The sequence below is a fragment of the Triturus cristatus genome, chromosome 12, assembly GCF_964204655.1.
Source record: "Triturus cristatus chromosome 12, aTriCri1.1, whole genome shotgun sequence".
Classification (NCBI taxonomy): domain Eukaryota; kingdom Metazoa; phylum Chordata; class Amphibia; order Caudata; family Salamandridae; genus Triturus; species Triturus cristatus.
In genome coordinates, this window is record NC_140595.1 from 685,538,144 (window position 1) to 685,558,579 (window position 20,436).

At 45.8% G+C, this 20,436-nt stretch overlaps 1 protein-coding gene across 1 annotated transcript in view; it reads left to right on the forward strand.

Moving 5' to 3' along the window:
- The window catches only part of PELP1 (proline, glutamate and leucine rich protein 1), a 400,761-nt gene that overhangs the window by 293,984 nt on the left and 86,341 nt on the right, over positions 1 to 20,436 (forward strand). The gene's annotated exons all lie outside the window — the stretch shown is intronic.

The window sequence follows — 20,436 nt, forward strand, 5'->3', positions numbered from 1 at the left end:
TTTTAGTAATATTGCTACTCCACTGGAGCCTGTTGTGAAGCCAGTGTACCTTGTACCCCCCCCCCCCCCCCCCCCACCGTCAAAGTAATTGACTACTGGTTCCAGTAAGATGTTTCCTGTAAAAAGACACCTCTGTTAACGATTGCTTCAAGATTCTAGAGACTAGCCTCTCTTAATTTTGTTCCCCAACCTGTTGACATTCCATGTCTTGAGTCAGTGCGTTAGTCATCCTCATCTGCATCTGGACATGCAATTGTGTTAGCTGTTGACATCCGCCAGCAGTGCTCCCAGTCCCAGGGAATCCAGTAGAGGCAAATCGGGCCATCCACATGGCGGGCGCTCCTCCAACTAGCTCCATGCACTTTCTGGGATGTCCAAAAATAAGGATTTGTCATTATAGATAACTTTCAGGCATGCCGGGAAAAGTAACATGTATTTGAGGTTCACAACATGCAGTTTCCTTATATCTTCCAGAAAGGATTTCCTCTGTTGAACCATTTGTCGTATAGTCTGGGAATATCAACACAGGTTAGGATTCACATGTGAGCCTGCCGATCTTGCAGGCAACTCTCAGGATTTTCAACCAAGTTGAAAATCCTTACAATTATCTGTTGCGGCGGTGCACCAGGGCTTGGGCAGGAGTTCAGTGAGCGGTGCGCCCTCTCCACAAGAAAGTACAGAGACCATCTCACACTGCACCCAGAGTCAATCTCTCAATACAGAGTGATCACTAAGCACCAGAAACTGTCTGTCACCTCTGTCCCTTTGGCTGAGTTTGTTTACAATCATTATAGTAAAGTGTACCGAATAAGACTCCCTACTATCTAGCCCTAGACCTATTTTGCATTCAAAAGCAAGATGGAACCCAGCAAGGGTGTGGAAAGTATAGCACAGCTAGCAATGCAATACTGTAGTTTTCTTATAGGACAACATTAGCCTTCGAGGCCCATGTTTTGTAGCACCTTGAACTAGGTTCCAATTGGGGTGCAGTAGTTGTACTAGCGTTTTGATGCAAGTGGTAAACGATTGAAATCTTTTCAAATACTGCTCAGTAGCCTCTGACTGTAGCCCCTGATTTCCTGAGTAGGCAACAATAAGGTATGTGCTCAAGTTAAACCTAATGCTTCTGGAGGATAAGAAAATCGGTGTAGAAGCATGCTCACAACGGGCCAAAATCTTTAAAGCATGAGAGAAACTAGAATGTTGAGTGGCAGTTTTGAATGGCAGGTAATGGTATCTTGACTTTGCTGGGCCACTTAAAAAAGAGAGCCCAAAAGGGCAATGCTGCGGGGATGATTTGGCGGGATGCCGAACCACTGGCCTCTTTCTTGAGAGGTGGTCAAATAACGAAGCTTGCAGATTGGGCTGAGGCTTAAATGAAAGTGGAATTTTCCATTAAGTGGGGGTTTTGCATAGGGGTATCTGAAAGAGACAATTAGTTATAGATGCCTTACTGTCGTGGCACTGTAGAGGCACAACTGTTCGCAAGCCACTAACCTGACTAGAAGGCAGCAGGGACGATGTTCAGACGAAGGTTCCCTCCTTCCCGAAGGCGCGTCGTTCCTCAGAGAGAAGTACACTACTCTGTGGGAAGACGCCCCCCCCGGGGAAGAAAGGAATAATAAAGGCTGGCTCTGTGAGGTACCTCTTCAGGACGGCTATGGAGAGTCTCTGTATCCGCTCGCGTGTTGTGAGAGTGCTGAACGCGAGTAGGTTGAACGAAAGAGCCCCCCGTGTGATGAGCCACAATGGGGAAACAATAAGTCTATTGCAGGTAATCCTCCTCGCACCAGTGGCACCGAGAGGCGTAGTATTCTCAGCAGTTTAGCCTTACAAACACTCACGCTGTTAGTAGCACAACGGGGGTAAAGTAGCTCAATGTCACTGCCAAATGAGTCTCTCGCAGTAAGTGACCCGGGAATTTCAGGGAACACGCGTCGAGATGCACGCGAGAAGGTCCTGAGTACCTAGGTTAAGGGAGGTTTGAGAGTGGCTTCCTGGATATTAAAAAGCGAGGGTCTCGCACGGGCACGGAACCCTACCGGGAAACATCGTTTACATCGCATTCAGTACACCGCGATGCTGTTACAACGCGGTTGTTACAACGAACTCGATGTAACCACGCGTTGCCATTACAACGCAAGTCTTTACATCGACTTGCGCTAGATGGCGTGCTAACATTACAAATAGTGTAGTTTACTATCCCAACACCTTCCCAACTGTTAAGTGGACTGGATTTGGAATAGTAAATTACGCTTTTCTAATGTTAGCACGCCATCTAGCGCAAGTCAATGTAAAGACTTGCGTTGTAATGGCATAGCGTAGTAACATCGCAGTCGTAACGACCGCGATGTAACTGCACGCGTTGTAATGACTCGCGTTGTTACGTCATACATCCAACCCTACCTGTTCTGGTTGCAAGGGTTGCGTGAAGATCGCAGAAGAAGGCTCCGGCGGGGAAGCACCATCCGCCTGGCGCTCGCCTGAAATGCCGCAAATAGCTCCAGGAAGCCTCGCTGCAAACGGGGTCCGTGAAACTTGGAAAAGCGCCCGACCTCCGGCGGGGAAGCACCGTCCGCCTGGCGCTCGCGGGTTGCTTTGGATCGGAATAGATTGTCAAGCCCCGTTTCCTGGAACAGGCGGGGCTATATAGCCGCCCATCAGGAAGCTCGCTTGTTGTGGTGCTGCGTAGAAGTCGAAGGGGGTGTTCTGGGAAGTATAGTTTTTTGGACTTGGCTTGTAGATTATACGGGGGAACTGTGTTTCGGCGGCCGTCCCCTACGCAGGTCATGACAGTACCCCCCCTTGAGGACCGTCGTCTCGGCGGTCGTCCAGGTTTTCCTGGTTATTCAGTATGAAATTGCTTAAGTAGTTTTGGGCAGCTTAAGTTGGATATGGGTTCCCAGGTTCGGTCTTCCACCCCATACCCCTTCCAGTCCACCAGATACTGAACCCTTCCCCTCACTAACCGGGAGTCGAGAAGCTCCCGAACTTCATATTCTTCCTGTCCGTCTATTTCTACCGGAGGAGGGAGTACGGGGAGTCTCACGTCTTTGGGACAGGGTTTTAGTAAGGAAACATGGAACACGGGGTGGATGTTCCAGGAAGGGGGAAGGATCAAACGTACGGCTACAGGATTTATAATACGTTCTACGCTATACGGGCCTATGTATTTCGGGCCCAGTTTACCCACCCCCTTTAGCCGTAGGTATTTCGTAGCCTACCATACCCGTTCTCCTGCCTGATAACGAGGTTCCTGGCTTCTCTTTTTATCAGCGTAGTATTTATGTGTGGTCTGTGATTCCTTTAACTGGTTTCTTGCTTTTTTAAGCACTATTCGGAGATGAGTGTGGTGTTCTTGTATAGTGGGGTGCTTGGACTCTGCAGGCCATTCGAATGGAAGCATGTTAGGATGGAATCCATATAAGCAGAAAAATGGGGAGCAACCAAGCGTGGCGTGATCTGCGTTGTTGTAGGAGAACTCTGCTATCCAGAGCAACGGGAACCAGTCCATGGTGTTCTGGAGCGAAAAGCAGCGAAGGTATTGTTCAAGAGTATGGTTAAGACGTTCCGTCTTACCGTCAGTTTGTGGATGGTAACTGGTTGATAGTCTAGTGTCCACTCCCATGTTGGTGCATAACGCCTTCCAAAACAGAGAAGTGAACTGGGAGCCCCTGTCGGTGATGAGAACCTTGGGTAATCCATGGGCCTTAACTACATGTTGGAGGAAGGCAACTGCAAGTTCCGCCGACGTAGGCAATCTTTTCAGGGGGATGAAGTGTCACATCTTGGTGAGATGATAGACTACCACTAAGATGGTGGTGAAGCCTTCGCACGGGGGCATCTGAACGATGAAGTCCATTGACTGTGTGCCACGGGAGTGCGGGTATAGGAATGGGATGAAGCAGTCCCGTAGGTTTCGCATGGCTGGTTTTGCTCTTGGCACAAACGGCGCAGTTTCGGATATACTCTTTGGTGTCGTTCTTCAGTGTGGGCCACCAAAAGGAAAGTTCTAAGTATGCAATGGTGTTGTTTTCTCCTAGGTGTCCCCCTAAGGTGGTGTCGTGAGCCCAGGATAGTACCTGTTCTTGATGGGCCTTTTCTGGAATGTACAACGTCCGGTTGTGGTAGAGAAAGCCTTTCTCCAAGGCACGATTTTCAGGATGTTCGTTGATCCAACCTTGCTGGTCGATCTGGGTTAGTGACTCTTGCAGGTTTTCTAGGAAGGATTCCGAGAAGGTTGTAGAGTTTCGGGTTGAAAGGCTTCTATCGGGAGGATTGGTGGACCCTCCTCGGTAATTTCAAGTGTGTCTTCTGCTGGGACGGGGATGCGTGACAGGGCATCGGCCTCTCCATTTTCAATTCCTGGTCGGTATCGAATGACAAAGTCATAATCCGAGGAAAACAAGGACCATCGGAGTTGTCGGGGAGTAAGTGCTTTGGCTGACTTCAGGAATAGCAGGTTACGATGATCAGTGTAGATCTCTACTGTATGACTGGCCCCCTGGAGGTAGTGTCGCCATTCTTCACAAGCTCTTTTTATGGCGAGGAGTTCCTTGTCCGTGATGGAGTAGTTGATTTTGCAGGGAGTAAGTTTTTTAGAGTAATAAGCCACTGGATGTATTTGGCCCGTCTCTGGGTGTCTTTGGGATAGGATTCCTCCTAAGGCGAATTGGGACGATCTGTTTCGACAATATACGGCAGACTGGAATCGGGGTGTCGTAATATGGTAGCGTGAGTAAAATGTTTTTTTAGTTCCTGAAAGGCTCGTTCTGCTTCTGAATCCCATACAAAGAATGTATTCTTTCGGAGTAGACGTGTGATGGGGTGTATAATCCGTGAGAGGTCTTTAATAAAGCGTCTATAATAATTGGTGAAGCCAAGGAAGCTTTGGACCGCCTTGACGTTAGTCGGTGCCTTCCAGAGTGTGATGGCCTCCACTTTTCCTGCGTCCATCTGGAATCCTTGGGCATTGATCAATTGAGAAAAGGCAACCCCCTACAAAGTTAACTTTAAGGTCAGGGAACAGGGGGAAAGGAACAGAAGACTACAATATATAATGTCCCTCTACACCTAGATTGCTTTATATCAAATTGTTTTTGTGGGCTCACACATAACAAACAAGAAACATATTACTTGTGTCTGTTTTTAAATTTAATTGTTTTTTTGTCATTTTAGCACATAAGTACAATTCATCTATTTTTTTGTAAAAAAAAGAACATACAACAAATTCTTTTCATCTAACAAGCAGTCCAAGTTATACCAAAATGTGACAGTCTATACATATATATAATAAATTTGAAAAAAACCTGAGTTTTATACCAAAATAGATGAAAAGAATAATTATATCTGTTAGAACCAACATCCAGCTATTGGCATTAATCAAATAATGAAAAACAAGAAATCCCCATACCATTTATACCTCTACATACTTCACATTCATATCACTGACACTCATCTCATGCATACTACACACCCCAGAGCCAAATAGCATGCACAAAGGCTAGCTAACAGGGGTGAGGTGCTCAACCCTCTGATATTGTGCTGAACGCTGTGGTGTGTCATACAGACTGGTCGACGCGCGTTTCGATGGCTTAATCCTCTTTAAATGCCATCTTCTTCAAGACCGGTTACTTTACAATTTGGTAACGGGCAAGTCGGTGGGGGATACATTTTCTGAAAAACAATACGAATTGTTATTTAGTTGGATTTCAACTTTAGTATTAATGTGTTAAAAAACCCACAGGAGAAATCTAATATTGTCTCCACAGAAAAAGGACTAGATTGCTATTCATACTATCAGGGTTACAAATATGTCACTGAGCGGTGTTCTCTGCAAGTAAAATAGAATAGACCCACATCCATAGAGGAAAATAAGGAAAAGTGAGATAGAAGAAGGCAGATTGTATCTACTAAGAAAATACATAGTTTGAATCATGGTCATAGGGTAAGACCCACATATGTCTAGGAAAAAGTGTCAAGACTTTAAAGTCTTTTCTGTTTTCTTATATGTACCCATTCTTTGTAGAGGTCATGACAGGCATTCCCCAGTCGAAATTAATCATAAGGGGAGAAACTTACATGGTCATGGCTCCCATCTGTTTAATAAAATAGTGTGGATGGTAGTGGTATTCTCTATGCTTTCGGACGCATTCCCACTGCTAATGTGTTATTCTACACTCAGCAAAGGAGCATATAGCCAGCAATTTAGATTTTGTGTTTTTACAAAAGTGGTCAGGGATATTACCAAAAACAAATGTTAAAAAGGTGTTGTAGCTACTTGGTATGTCTGAAGCCACCTACGTAAATGTTTACCTTTTGAACTACTTCCTGTTCTTGAACTAAGGTGGGTTTATCTTCCCATGAGCTGAGAATTCTACAGCGTAATCGTGCGGGTTCAGCTACGGTGCCATCCTTCGTTTTATCATCTGTACACTCCCTATAGGGGCAGTAGATGTCATTAGTGAAGCCATAGTCGCTACTAGGCGCTGTTTTTACATATAAAACTAATAATAGTTTCAAAGAAAGAAGGAGCCTTGTTATTTTCAAAAAAGTAAGTAACAAATGACCTACTTATCCACTTATGTATCTCTGGATATCTTCTAATGCTGTCCTCTGTATTTGTTTCTTAGTAGTCACAGCATCTCAGGTTCGTTCTTAGAGATCGATAGTTCCCTCATATGAGACAATTCTGATGGTAATACAAAGAAAAATGATACTCACAAAATAAAGAACAAACTTCTCGAGAATGATTGTACTGCGAAGCGGTAAAGAAAATATTGATAATCCTAGAGGACATATGTTAGCCTATAGTGCTGGCGGCTAGTAGTGTGCAGATTTTTCATACGATGTTGTATGGTATTCTGGACGCCTGGAAACCAGCTACTCTATGCTCCAACTGATGTTTAGAGCACCTTCCTTTTTAAATCATGAGTCTTTTCTCATGATTATAGTGTAGGGAAGTATTTGTTAATAGCTGTCCTGGCTGTCGATTAACTCTGCATATATGGCCCAAGGATACGGCTATAGTGTTAAAATACAGTCTCATGGGAATTTGGTGACTCGTCCGGGGTCAAGCTTTAATTCAGGATAATATTATACCCCTATGCTGTTGGGGAAACAAAGCCTATTATTCAATTCTCCGAGTTGTCCGATAGCGATTAAAACCCATTCTTACAGTGTCTACAACTAACGCCTACAACGTACCAACAGCATACATCTTACCTTTGGAGAGTGAGTGAATTGGCATTAACGGCATCCCCTGCGTGGTATCGGTACCTCACATACGCGATGGTTAGTTCCACCTATATATACCTTAGATGGAATTGGCAAATTCTCAAATGCGAGGCACCTGCGAGGCGCCTTGGCGTCATTGCGAGTGCGTCAACTCTCTCTATGTGTGGCTCGATAGCTATGCAGTCTCCTGACGCCATCTTGGAGTGTATCCAGGAAGTAACCGTATTACATCTATAGACCTATCCTTAAGCAAGGTTGGTGTGTCCTTATGTGTTTGTTTTATCTCTAAAAACCCAAAAGAAAATTTTTCCTTTATGTTCTTAAACAAACGATCCCATATCCTGGTTTTTATACCCAGAAGGAGATCTATCCGTGTGGTTTCCCCGCTTTTGGGTAAAAAACGCCGGCGCCATCTTTGAATAGGAGAATACAACCTGAGTCGAAGGGAAATTGGGCTAGTTATATTTATAAAAAGACAACCATAGTTGGAAATTGGTAGAATTTATAACAACTGGTACTGTCTACGAGTAAGAGTACTTACTTTACATATTAAGATTGTTATCACCTGTGACAACTTGCCCAGGAGAAGAGAAAAAACATTTTTTTTAAACGAAGCATGACTCTTGCATCGAGGTGTCAACATGTGATTATTTGCATATCTTTGATCGAAGTCTGTTGGGGGCAAAGTACTATACACTCTGTTATTGATCGAAACATGAATGCTACGGTCCTATCATAGAGTGGCCCCGCCCACTCTAGGGCGGTTTTTGCAAAGATGAGACACCATGGGTAATGAGGCAGACTTAATGTGACAAATCATGATGTTATAAGTACAATGTGAGTAAGTACATCTTGTCTTCTCCTTGTCTGGTTCGTATCTGATTTAACCAAGTAAGAAAGAAGGGAGGATCTCAAGGGCAGCATAATAAGTCTATGATTGTTATGCTTCATGTTGTGTGCCACACTATTTCTTCATTTAAACCGTATTTGACAGTATCCAGAGTGTAAATCCAATACGTTTCTCGTTCTTTCCGAACCTCTTTTATATCTTTACCTGGGGTGTGTCTTGTCTTCTCCAGGATTAACCATCTCAATTCATTTTCGTTGTGTCTGAGGTCAATGCAATGTTGGACCATTGGGCATGATATTTTACGTGTCCTGATTGCCGACCTGTGTTCGCCGTAGCGAATTCTGAACTCGCGACCCGTCTCACCCACGTATCCCAGGGTGCATGGGCATAGGATGAGGTAGATAAGATTCTGACTCCTACAGTTGGTAAAGTCGCGTAGTTTCCCTTTCTTGCCGCGATAGCTCCAGGTTTCAGTAACAATGGCACTATCACACGCAACGCATGTACCACATTTATGGTTCCCCAAGATGGGAGGACCTACCAAGGTAGTTTGTGAGACAGATTGTTTATACTTCGGTCGAGTATGGACTAAGTTATCTTTGAGATTCCTGTTTCTACGAAATGCAAGAATGGGTTTCTGAATAACCTCCTGCTCATCATTCGTGTTCAAGACATGCCAGTTTTTGTCCAAAATTTTTCTGATCTTAAAATTCAAAGTCGAATGATTTATAACCAAGCACCTATTGCAATAAGTTTAAACTTATGCAGGACATCTTTTCCTTTTTTAGAAAAATTAGCCTTAAAAAATTCTTTTCGTGACAAGAAGAGAGAGACAGAGATGAGAATCTCTCAGGTTGTAAGCCGAAATCGACTTTTACCCCCACCCTAGAAATGGTAGGTCCAGAGGTGGCTGTCTTTGAGAAATCCGTTCTAAATGACATTAATAGACTAACTGGACACAACTACAACAGTAAACCAAATTTATCAGTTGAAGAAAGAACGGCCCTCCACAAACTTCAAAACACTGCTGATCTCACCATAAAACCTTGTGACAAAGGTGGTGGCATAGTCCTTATGGATACTGAAAAATATGAGGAAAAAATCCATAAAATGTTAGCTTTGGTTGAACATTACAAACCCATCAAACAGGGTGCGATGACTAAATTGAAATAACTAATTGACCACACTACTAGCAAAGCTTATGCAGAAGATACTATTTGTGAGAAAGAATATTGGTTTTTGAATAAAACCAACACAGTAACTCCAGCACTATATGGTGTGCCTAAAACACACAAAAACACCATAGACCCACCATTACGTCCAATAGTATCTTCAATAAATTTCCCCACTGAACCCTTGTCCAAATATGTGGGTACGTTCCTGTGCCCATTGACAACTATGTATAAATCTTACATCAAAGACACAGGTGACATTATAAACAAACTAGAACACGTGCCATATAACCCCATTTGCGAGATCCTAGTAACATTAGACATCGAAGCATTGTACACAAACATACCACAACAACAAGCGGTGGAAGCAGTCAGGACCCTCCTAGAAAGGACACCAGGAGACAGACCCGACGCTTTCATAGTAGAATGTTTGGAAATAGTACTCAAAAACAACTACTTCGATTTCAGAGGTGATCTATACCATCAAGTCAAAGGGACAAGCATGGGGGCATCATGTGCCCCCAGTGTTGCTAACATCTACATGGGGGAGTACGAACTGAAAAACATTTTTAATGAAATGGCACCGTTCTATGAGAATGTCCAAAGATGGCACAGATTTATCGATGATATCTTCTTCATCTGGCGAGGTGATGAAGAGACACTGACCACTTTCATTGACTGGCTGAATGCCAGTGATGAAAATCTGAAATTCACCTGCGACAAAAGTACCACATCGGTAGAATTCTTAGACATTATCATCCAGTCTGATGGGGGTCAAATTTCTGTCAATTTTTTCAGGAAACCCACATCTAAAAACAACATTTTGTCTCACACCAGTTACCATCCAAACTGTCAAAAAGACTCCATCCTCTTTGGAGAGTTTTTGCGAATCAGACGCAATTGCTCTAACATCAGGGACTATGACATAAATGGGGAAGACTTAAAACAGAGATTGCTCGCACGCGGCTATCCAAAACGCTTGATTAGACAAGCCTACAAAAGGGCACGTTATTATAATCGCGATGCCTTACTAGCTGGGAGCACACGTCCCAAGAATGACAGAATGGTGTGTGTTATAAATCATTCGACTTTGAATTTTAAGATCAGAAAAATTTTGGACAAAAACTGGCCTGTCTTGAACACGAATGATGAGCAGGAGGTTATTCAGAAACCCATTCTTGCATTTCGTAGAAACAGGAATCTCAAAGATAACTTAGTCCATACTCGACCGAAGTATAAACAATCTGTCTCGCAAACTACCTTGGTAGGTCCTCCCATCTTGGGGAACCATAAATGTGGTACATGCGTTGCGTGTGATAGTGCCATTGTTACTGAAACCTGGAGCTATTGCGGCAAGAAAGGGAAACTACGCGACTTTACTAACTGTAGGAGTCAGAATCTTATCTACCTCATCCTATGCCCATGCACCCTGGGATACGTGGGTGAGACGGGTCGCGAGTTCAGAATTCGCTACGGCGAACACAGGTCGGCAATCAGGACACGTAAAATATCATGCCCAATGGTCCAACATTGCATTGACCTCAGACACAACGAAAATGAATTGAGATAGTTAATCCTGGAGAAGACAAGACACACCCCAGGTAAAGATATAAAAGAGGTTCGGAAAGCACGAGAAACTTATTGGATTTACACTCTGGATACTGTCAAATACGGTTTAAATGCAGAAATAGTGTGGCACACAACATGAAGCATAACAATCATAGACTTATTATGCTGCCCTTGAGATCCTCCCTTCTTTCTTACTTGGTTAAATCAGATACGAACCAGACAAGAAGAAGACAAGATGTACTTACTCACATTGTACTTATAACATCATGATTTGTCACAATAAGTCTGCCTTATTACCCATGGTGTCTCATCTTTGCAAAAACTGCCCTAGAGTGGGTGGGCCACTCTATGATAGGACCGTAGCATTCATGTTTCGATCAATAACACAGAGTGTATGGTACTTTGCCCCCAACAGACTTCGATCAAAGATATGCAAATAATCACATGTTGTCACCTCGATGCAAGAGTCATGCTTCATTTAAAAAAAAATGTTTTTTCTCTTCTCCTGGGCAAGTTGTCACAGGTGATAACAATCTTAATATGTAAAGTAAGTACTCTTACTCGTAGACAGTACCAGTTGTTATAAATTCTACCAATTTCCAACTATGGGTGTCTTTTTATAAATATGACTAGCCCAATTTCCCTTCGACTCAGGTTGTATTCTCCTATTCAAAGATGGCGCCGGCGTTTTTTACCCAAAAGCGGGGAAACCACACGGATAGATCTCCTTCTGGTTATAAAAACCAGGATATGGGATCGTTTGTTTAAGAACATAAAGGAAAAATTTTCTTTTGGGTTTTTAGAGATAAAACAAACACATAAGGACACACCAACCTTGCTTAAGGATAGGTCTATAGATGTAATACGGTTACTTTCCGGATACACTCCCAAGATGGCGTCAGGAGACTGCATAGCTATCGAGCCACACATAGAGAGAGTTGACGCACTCGCAATGACGCCAAGGCGCCTCGCAGGTGCCTCGCATTTGAGAATTTGCCAATTCCATCTAAGGTATATATAGGTGGAACTAACCATCGCGTATGTGAGGTACCGATACCACGCAGGGGCTGCCGTTAATGCTAATTCCCTCACTCTCCAAAGGTAAGATGTATGCTGTTGGTACGTTGTAGGCGTTAGTTGTAGACACTGTAAGAATGGGTTTTAATCGCTATCGGACAACTCGGAGAATTGAATAATAGGCTTTGTTTCCCCAACAGCATAGGGGTATAATATTATCCTGAATTAAAGCTTGACCCCGGACGAGTCACCAAATTCCCATGAGACTGTATTTTAACACTATAGCCGTATCCTTGGGCCATATATGCAGAGTTAATCGACAGCCAGGACAGCTATTAACAAATACTTCCCCACACTATAATCATGAGAAAAGACTCACGATTTAAAAAAGAAGGTGCTCTAAACATCAGTTGGAGCATAGAGTAGCTGGTTTCCAGGCGTCCAGAATACCATACAACATCGTATGAAAAATCTGCACACTACTAGCCGCCAGCACTATAGGCTAACATATGCCCTCTAGGATTATCAATATTTTCTTTACCGCTTCGCAGTACAATCATTCTCGAGAAGTTTGTTCTTTATTTTGTGAGTATCATTTTTCTTTGTATTACCATCAGAATTGTCTCATATGAGGGAACTATCGATCTCTAAGAACGAACCTGAGATGCTGTGACTACTAAGAAACAAATACAGAGGACAGCATTAGAAGATATCCAGAGATACATAAGTGGATAAGTAGGTTATTTGTTACTTACTTTTTTGAAAATAACAAGGCTCCTTCTTTCTTTGAAACTATTATTAGTTTTATATGTAAAAACAGCGCCTAGTAGCGACTATGGCTTCACTAATGACATCTACTGCCCCTATAGGGAGTGTACAGATGATAAAACGAAGGATGGCACCGTAGCTGAACCCGCACGATTATGCTGTAGAATTCTCAGCTCATGGGAAGATAAACCCACCTTAGTTCAAGAACAGGAAGTAGTTCAAAAGGTAAACATTTACGTAGGTGGCTTCAGACATACCAAGTAGCTACAAAACCTTTTTAACATTTGTTTTTGGTAATATCGCTGACCACTTTTGTAAACACACAAAATCTAAATTGCTGGCTATATGCTCCTTTGCTGAGTGTAGAATAACACATTAGCAGTGGGAATGCGTCCGAAAGCATAGAGAATACCACTGCCATCCACACTATTTTATTAAACAGGTGGGAGCCATGACCATGTAACTTTCTCCCCTTATGATTAATTTCGACTGGGGAATGCCTGTCATGACCTCTACAAAGAATGGGTACATATAAGAAAACAGAAAAGACTTTAAAGTCTTGACACTTTTTCCTAGACATATGTGGGTCTTACCCTATGACCATGATTCAAACTATGTATTTTCTTAGTAGATACAATCTGCCTTCTTCTAAATCACTTTTCCTTATTTTCCTCTATGGATGTGGGTCTATTCTATTTTACTTGCAGAGAACACCGCTCAGTGACATATTTGTAACCCTGATAGTATGAATAGCAATCTAGTCCTTTTTCTGTGGAGACAATATTAGATTTCTCCTGTGGGTTTTTTAACACATTAATACTAAAGTTGAAATCCAACTAAATAACAATTCGTATTGTTTTTCAGAAAATGTATCCCCCACCGACTTGCCCGTTACCAAATTGTAAAGTAACAGGTCTTGAAGAAGATGGCATTTAAAGAGGATTAAGCCATCGAAACGCGCGTCGACCAGTCTGTATGACACACCACAGCGTTCAGCACAATATCAGAGGGTTGAGCACCTCACCCCTGTTAGCTAGCCTTTGTGCATGCTATTTGGCTCTGGGGTGTGTAGTATGCATGAGATGAGTGTTAGTGATATGAATGTGAAGTATGTAGAGGTATAAATGGTATGGGGATTTCTTGTTTTTCATTATTTGATTAATGCCAATATTTGGATGTTGGTTCTAACAGATATAATTATTCTTTTCATCCATTTTGGTATAAAACTCAGGTTTTTTTCAAATGTATTATATATATGTATAGACTGTCACATTTTTGTATAACTTGGACTGCTTGTTAGATGAAAAGAATTTGTTGTATGTTCTTTTTTTTACAAAAAAGAGATGAATTGTACTTATGTGCTAAAATGACAAAAAAAAAATTACATTTAAAAACAGACACAAGTAATATGTTTCTTGTTTGTTATGTGTGAGCCCACAAAAACAATTTGATATAAAGCAATCTAGGTCTGGAGAGACATATTGTATTGTATCCATGGGCATTGATTACATAACCCAGGAACGCTATCTCGGCGACGTGAAAAAGACAGTTTTCCAATTTGGCATACAAGGAATGTTGCCGGAGTCTGTCTAGAACAATTTTCACATGTTCCACATGTTCCTGGATGGTCTCGGAGTAGATGAGGATATCGTCTATATAGACTATGCAGATGGTTTCCAACAACCCCCGCAGCACGTCGTCCATGAAATATTGGAATGCGGCGGGGGCATTGCAGAGACCAAAGGGCATAACCTGGTACTCAGAGTCCGAATTTGGTCCTGAAGGCCGTCTTCCACTCATCCCCTGTTTGGACCCTGACCAGGTGGTATGCCCCTCGGAGATCCAATTTCGTGAAAATACGTGCTCCTTTTAATTGGTCTAAGAGGACAGGTATCAGTGGCAGTGGATATCGATTTTTGACCGTAATCCTGTTGATTGCCCTATAGTCAATGCAAGTTCTTAAGTCATCGCAGTCCTTCTTCGATATAAAAAAAAAGGGGGGGATGCGGGAGACGATGAGTGCCGGATGAAACCGGAGGCAAGGTTTTCGTCTAGATAGTTCTTCAGGTACCGGGTTTCAGGCTCGGTGAGGGCATATACCCGACTACAAGGTATGTTTGCTCCTGGTTGGAGGTCAATACGGCAATCGTACGACCGATGGGGGGGCAAACGTGTGGCTTTTTCTTTATCAAAGACAGATGTGTACTCATGATATTCATCAGGTAGAGTGGTAGTGCAACAGTAGGTGGCTTCCCCACATCCTTCCGCCAATACACCTGCCAATGGACCGCTCTCCATAACCGAAGATTCAGACTTAGCGAGGCAGTGTACCCGGCAGTACTCCGAGGTAAGGGATACGGAACGTTCCGCCCATCGGATAACGGGATCATGCAGGGTGAGCCATGGCATTCCCAGTATGAGTCGGAAGTGAGGGGCATCAATGAGGTAAAATTGCAACGTCTCGTGGTGATTCCTTCCCACCCGCATTTGAAGAGGCACGGTGTGATATCGGACGGGCCCGGAGGTAAGGAGTTTCCCATCAACCGCTTTTACGACCTCAGGGGCATCTTTCCGAATATACTGGACTCCGATGGCGCACGCATAGTGTTGATCGATAAAATTCCCGGTAGCACTTGAATCCAGGAGAGCGGCCACCTCCGCGGTAGTGGTGTTGCCGGTCCATAAGGTGACATATACATTCAGATGCGCTACCGAAGGTTGGATGGTGTTGGCAAGAGAGGCTGAGACCTTTTCTATGTCTGGACCCAAGGAAGAGGTCTCCTTCTGTCTTGGGCGATTTAGTTTTCCGTCTGTGGGAGGAGGGCTGCGGCTTATTTAAGGGAAGGGGTTGGTCTGTCCGATGCGTTGGCTCTGGCACGGCACTCTCGGATGAAGTGACCACTCTTCCCGCAGTATAAACAGAGCTTTTGTTGCCGGCGTTTGTCTTTTTCTTCAAGCGTCAGCGGTCCTCGCAGTCCCCCAAGTTGCATAGGCTCTGTCCCATCGTGCGGTCTGGCAGGAAGGTCAGACGAGGCTTTTGTGCGCATCGGGAGAAAACGTTCCTCGTTTCTTCCCTTCTCTCCTTTTCGTTCTAGTAAGCGATGGTCTAACTGGACCCGTTGGGTCTATCAGTTCTTCACAGGTATTTGGCATCTGGACAACCTGGGACAGCACGTCCTTTAATTTGCCCCTCAGACCCTGAAAGAATAACGTTGTCCTTTTTTCTTGGGGCCAATCTGTTTCCACAACTAGGCGATTAAAGGATGTGATATAAGTAAGCAAGTCCTGTGATCCCTGTCGAAGGGTTAGGAGTTCTCGATCAAGGGACATCATATGGGATTTGCGGTCGAATAATTTCCTCATTTCTTTGCAAAAGTCCTGAAAATTATGGAGAACTGGATCGTTGCATTACATCAAAGGGATGGTCCAACTGGCTGCATTCCCCCCATGTGCGACATCATAAAGGAGGTTTTAGCCTCATTGTCTTGGAACACTGACGGTGTGCATAGAAAATGAAGCCCACTCTGGTTCAAGAAGATCTCGAACTTTTTGGGATCCCCGAAGAATCGCTCAGGAGGAGCAAGAGGAATGCTACGAGTCTGTAGTACATGGAACGTCGGAGCTGTGCTTTCGTGGGGAAGGGTTGCAGATGGCATGGAAAAAGTCCCTGGACCTTGTGCACCTCCCCCGGTTGCTGGTGGAGTGGTTGAGAGTGGAGGGGGAAGCGTCCACTCCTTTATATACGACCCCTTTCCTTTGTCCTGTCGGGAAATGCATGCAACCTCCCTACGCAGTGTCCCCAGCTCCTTTTTTAATTCTTGATTCTCTAATCGTGAGGTATGCACCTCTTGCTGTAGAGCCGCAAGGCTCTCAAGCAGGGAGGTCAGGACCATATTAGTATCCATCGCCCGGGCCGCCTAAACTACGTGGGCTTGACAATCTGTCGTGGCACTGTAGAGGCACAACTGTTTGCAAGCCACTAACCTGACAAGAAGGCAGCAGGGACGATGTTCAGACGAATGTTCCCTCCTTCCCGAAGGCGCGCCGTTCCTCAGAGAGAAGTACACTACTCTGTGGGAAGACGCCCCCCCCGGGGGAGAAAGGAATAATAAAGGATGGCTCTGTGAGGTACCCCTTCAGGACGGCTATGGAGAGTCTCTGTATCGGCTCGCGTGTTGTGAGAGTGCTGAACGCGAGTAGGTTGAACGAAAGAGCCCCCCGTGTGATGAGCTACAATGGGGAAACAATAAGTCTATTGCAGGTAATCCTCCTCGCACCAGTGGCACCGAGAGGCGTAGTATTCTCAGCAGTTTAGCCTTACAAACACTCACTCTGTTAGTAGCACAACGGGGGTAAAGTAGCTCAATGTCACTGCCAAATGACTCTCTCGCAGTAAGTGACCCGATAATTTCAGGGAACACGCGTCGAGATGCACGCGAGAAGGTCCTGAGTACCTAGGTTAAGGGAGGTTTGCGAGTGGCTTCCTGGATAGTAAAAAGCGAGGGTCTCGCACGGGCACGGAACCCTACCTGTTCCGGTTGCAAGGATTGCGTGAAGATCGCAGAAGAGGGCGCCCGACCTCCGGCGGGGAAGCACCATCCGCCTGGCGCTCGCCTGAAATGCCGCAAATAGCTCCAGGAAGCCTCGCTGCAAACGGGGTCTGTGAAACTTGGAAAAGCGCCCAACCTCCGGCGGGGAAGCACCGTCCGCCTGGCGCTCGCGGGTTGCTTTGGATCGGAATAGATTGTCAAGCCCCGTTTCCTGAAACAGGCGGGGCTATATAGCCGCCCAATCAGGAAGCTCGCTTGTTGTGGTGCTGTGTAGGAGTCGAAGGGGGTGTTCTGGGAAGTGTAGTTTTTTGGACTTGGCTTGTAGATTATACGGGGAACTGTGTTTCGGCGGCCGTCCCCTACGCAGGTCATGACACTTACCTTGTGAATTAACCCCAGGCGTCGGACTGCATCCGGAAAAATTTTTGTCAGCCATACCCCTGCTCGTCGAAAGGTGACGACGTTCAGATCTACGTTCGTCGTTGGCGTCGTGGTCGCCGGGATGACGTCGCGGTAGCTATTTAGTCGCTGGACTCGTGCGCTGACATCAGGTTTTTTTCCCTTTTTGCCGACTTTTGTCGTCGTCATTTTTGAGTCTACGACTCCCGGTGCACATCAGGGATGGCCGGTTTCAAGGCTTGCGGTTCCTGCCGACAGTTGATGTCTGTGACGTATCCTTAATACGTGTGCCTGTTCTGTCTGGAACCAGACCACGACTCCAAATCGTGTTCTGACTACCGGACTATGAACCCGAAGTCTTTGCGCGAGTGGTCCCGAAAGCTTCTCGAGGCCCAGCAGTCCGCTCCGTGCCGCGTGTGGTCTCGGTCGTATGGGAGGTCGAGGAACTGGTCGCAGAGCCACCACCACCAATAATCTTCTTCCAAGTCTTCGCACTTTTCCGGTAAGTCGAAGCACAAGGAGAAGTCAAAGAAGTATCATTGCTCTTAGACTTCTCCCCGTCCGGCGGCTGCAGTGACAATGGATGCTGGTGGTGCCCCTCCCGCGGCACCGCGTGCAGAGCCCGCTAGGTCGACTTCAGATTTCCCTCCCTTCCCAGGACCTGGTGCCACCCATTCCCAGCTTTGAAGTTTTTATGAGGCGATGCATGCCATCTTTGGGCAGCCCGACTTACTCGGTGCGCCTTCGGGGCCTGTGGACTTGACTGTGGACCCTGGGCCCTTTGACGCCAGCGGCTTGGGCCCCGGCACCGCAGGGTCCCCTTGGATCCACCACGTCCGCAAGAAAGGGGTGCCCCACCACATTCCACCCAGAGCCACAGGCCGGCGCAAGCTGTTCAGCCCCTGCGCAGCCAGGGACGTGGGGAACCACCGCCGTGGGTCTGGGGGGCAGCGCGCAGGCCAGTCCACCACAGCCCCCTCTGCAGCAGTCTCCAAACCCTCCTAGTCAAATCTTTCAGGGCCACCAATCGTCAGTGGGCGGCAGGATTCGCCATCACCTCCCCCACTGGTGCACCATCACGTTGGACAGGTGGGTTTTGCTGATAGTCTGAAGGTTCTACTCCCTCCCCTTCGAGACTACCCCTCCATCCATGCCAACTCACCTCTATCCCGGGTTTCTGTCAGGGTGACCCTATGGCTGCTAGGACTCCTGCATCCTGCTGGTGGATCATGCCAGATGGCTTATGCTGGCTCTGCAGTGGGACCTGAAGTTCCACTGGGTACAGCATCAGGGGAACCTTTCCAATTGCATCCAATCTCGGAGGGCACTGCATGTCAATTGCAGTGGTGGCTAACGAACCACGAATGGCGTCTTCACTCGGAGGTGGTGCAAGGTGTCTTTCAGCAGTGGGGAGAGCCTTGGTGCGATCTATTTGCCACCGAAGAGAACGTGCAATGTCAGCAATTCTGCACGTTGGAATTTCCAAGGCGGCACTCGCTAGGTGACGCTTTTCGTCGCAAGATGAGTTGCGGTCTTTTATACGCCTTTCCGCCTATACCACTTCTGCCCAGAGTGCTCAACAAGATCAAACGCGACCGGGCCCAAGTCATTCTTGTGGCTCCAGATTGGGCACGAAGAGTCTGGTATCCCGAGCTGCTACACATGGCCATCGAACCTCCGATCAGACTGCCTCTTCGGGAGGAACTCCTATCTCAGCAGCAGGGGACAGTCCACCACCCGAACCTGTCCAGCCTCCATCTCCTTGCGTGGAGATTGAGTGGCAGCAGTTGAATGCTTTTGACCTGCCTCCCGAAGTTTGTGATGTTATCTTGGCAGCCAGGCGTCCCTCCACCAAAACAGTGTACGCCTGTAGATGGAACAAATTTGTGGCATGGTGCGCAGCAAAAGCTGTGGATCCCCCTTCTGCCCATCGTACTGAGGTTCTCTTGTTCCTTCTCTCTTTGGCCCAGCAGGGCTCTGCTCTGGGCACTATCAACTCTGCTCGCAGGGTGAGTGAGCTCCAAGATCTTTCTTCAAAGCCACCTTTTCTGGCTGTTCATCCGGACAAGGTTGTCCTCAGAACTAGACTATCCTATCTTCCCAAGGTGGTTTCTTCTTTCCACATTGGTCAAACCATCACTTTACCCACCTTCTTTTCGCCTCTGCATCCTTTTAAGGAGGAAGAGAGGCACCATCGTTTGGATCCAAAACGTGTGCCTTCCTTTTATTTCGATTGCACCAAGCAATTCTGCGTGGATGACCAGCTCTTTTTTGGCTACGTGGGCGCCAAAAAAGGTCGGGCCATGCACAAACGGACTATCTCTAGGTGGTTCGTTTTGTGCATCAAAGCTTGCTACTCTTTAGCAAAGGAGGAGTCTCCAGTGGGACTGCGTGCCCATTCCACCAGGGCGACAGCAGCTTCCACTGCTTTGGGACGGGGAGTTCCCCTCAGTGACATCTGTTAGACAGCTACGTGGGCATCTCTTCACACGTTCACAAAACACTACTGCCTGGACAGCCAAGTCCAGAGAGATGGCTTCTTTGGCCGTTCTGTTCTACAGGACTTTCTGGTGTGAACTTGGTTCGCAGACCCCACTCCGGGGTTGGTATTGCTGGGGTATCTATTCACACGGTAATTAATCTATAACTAATTGTCTCTTTCAGATGAACAAGTTATTTACCTTTGGTAACTATATATCGGAGTGAGGCATAGATTATTTATAGATTCCTTCCCCCCCCCCACCCATCCGCCCTGTTCTGCGAACTGACTTATAGGGTTAGAGAATCCCTTTCATGGCCCTAGTTTTGTGCACCAGTGGTCAGTGTCTTGCATGGCTCTGCACTCCTGGCGTGGAATGTTGGTGTAAAGAACTGA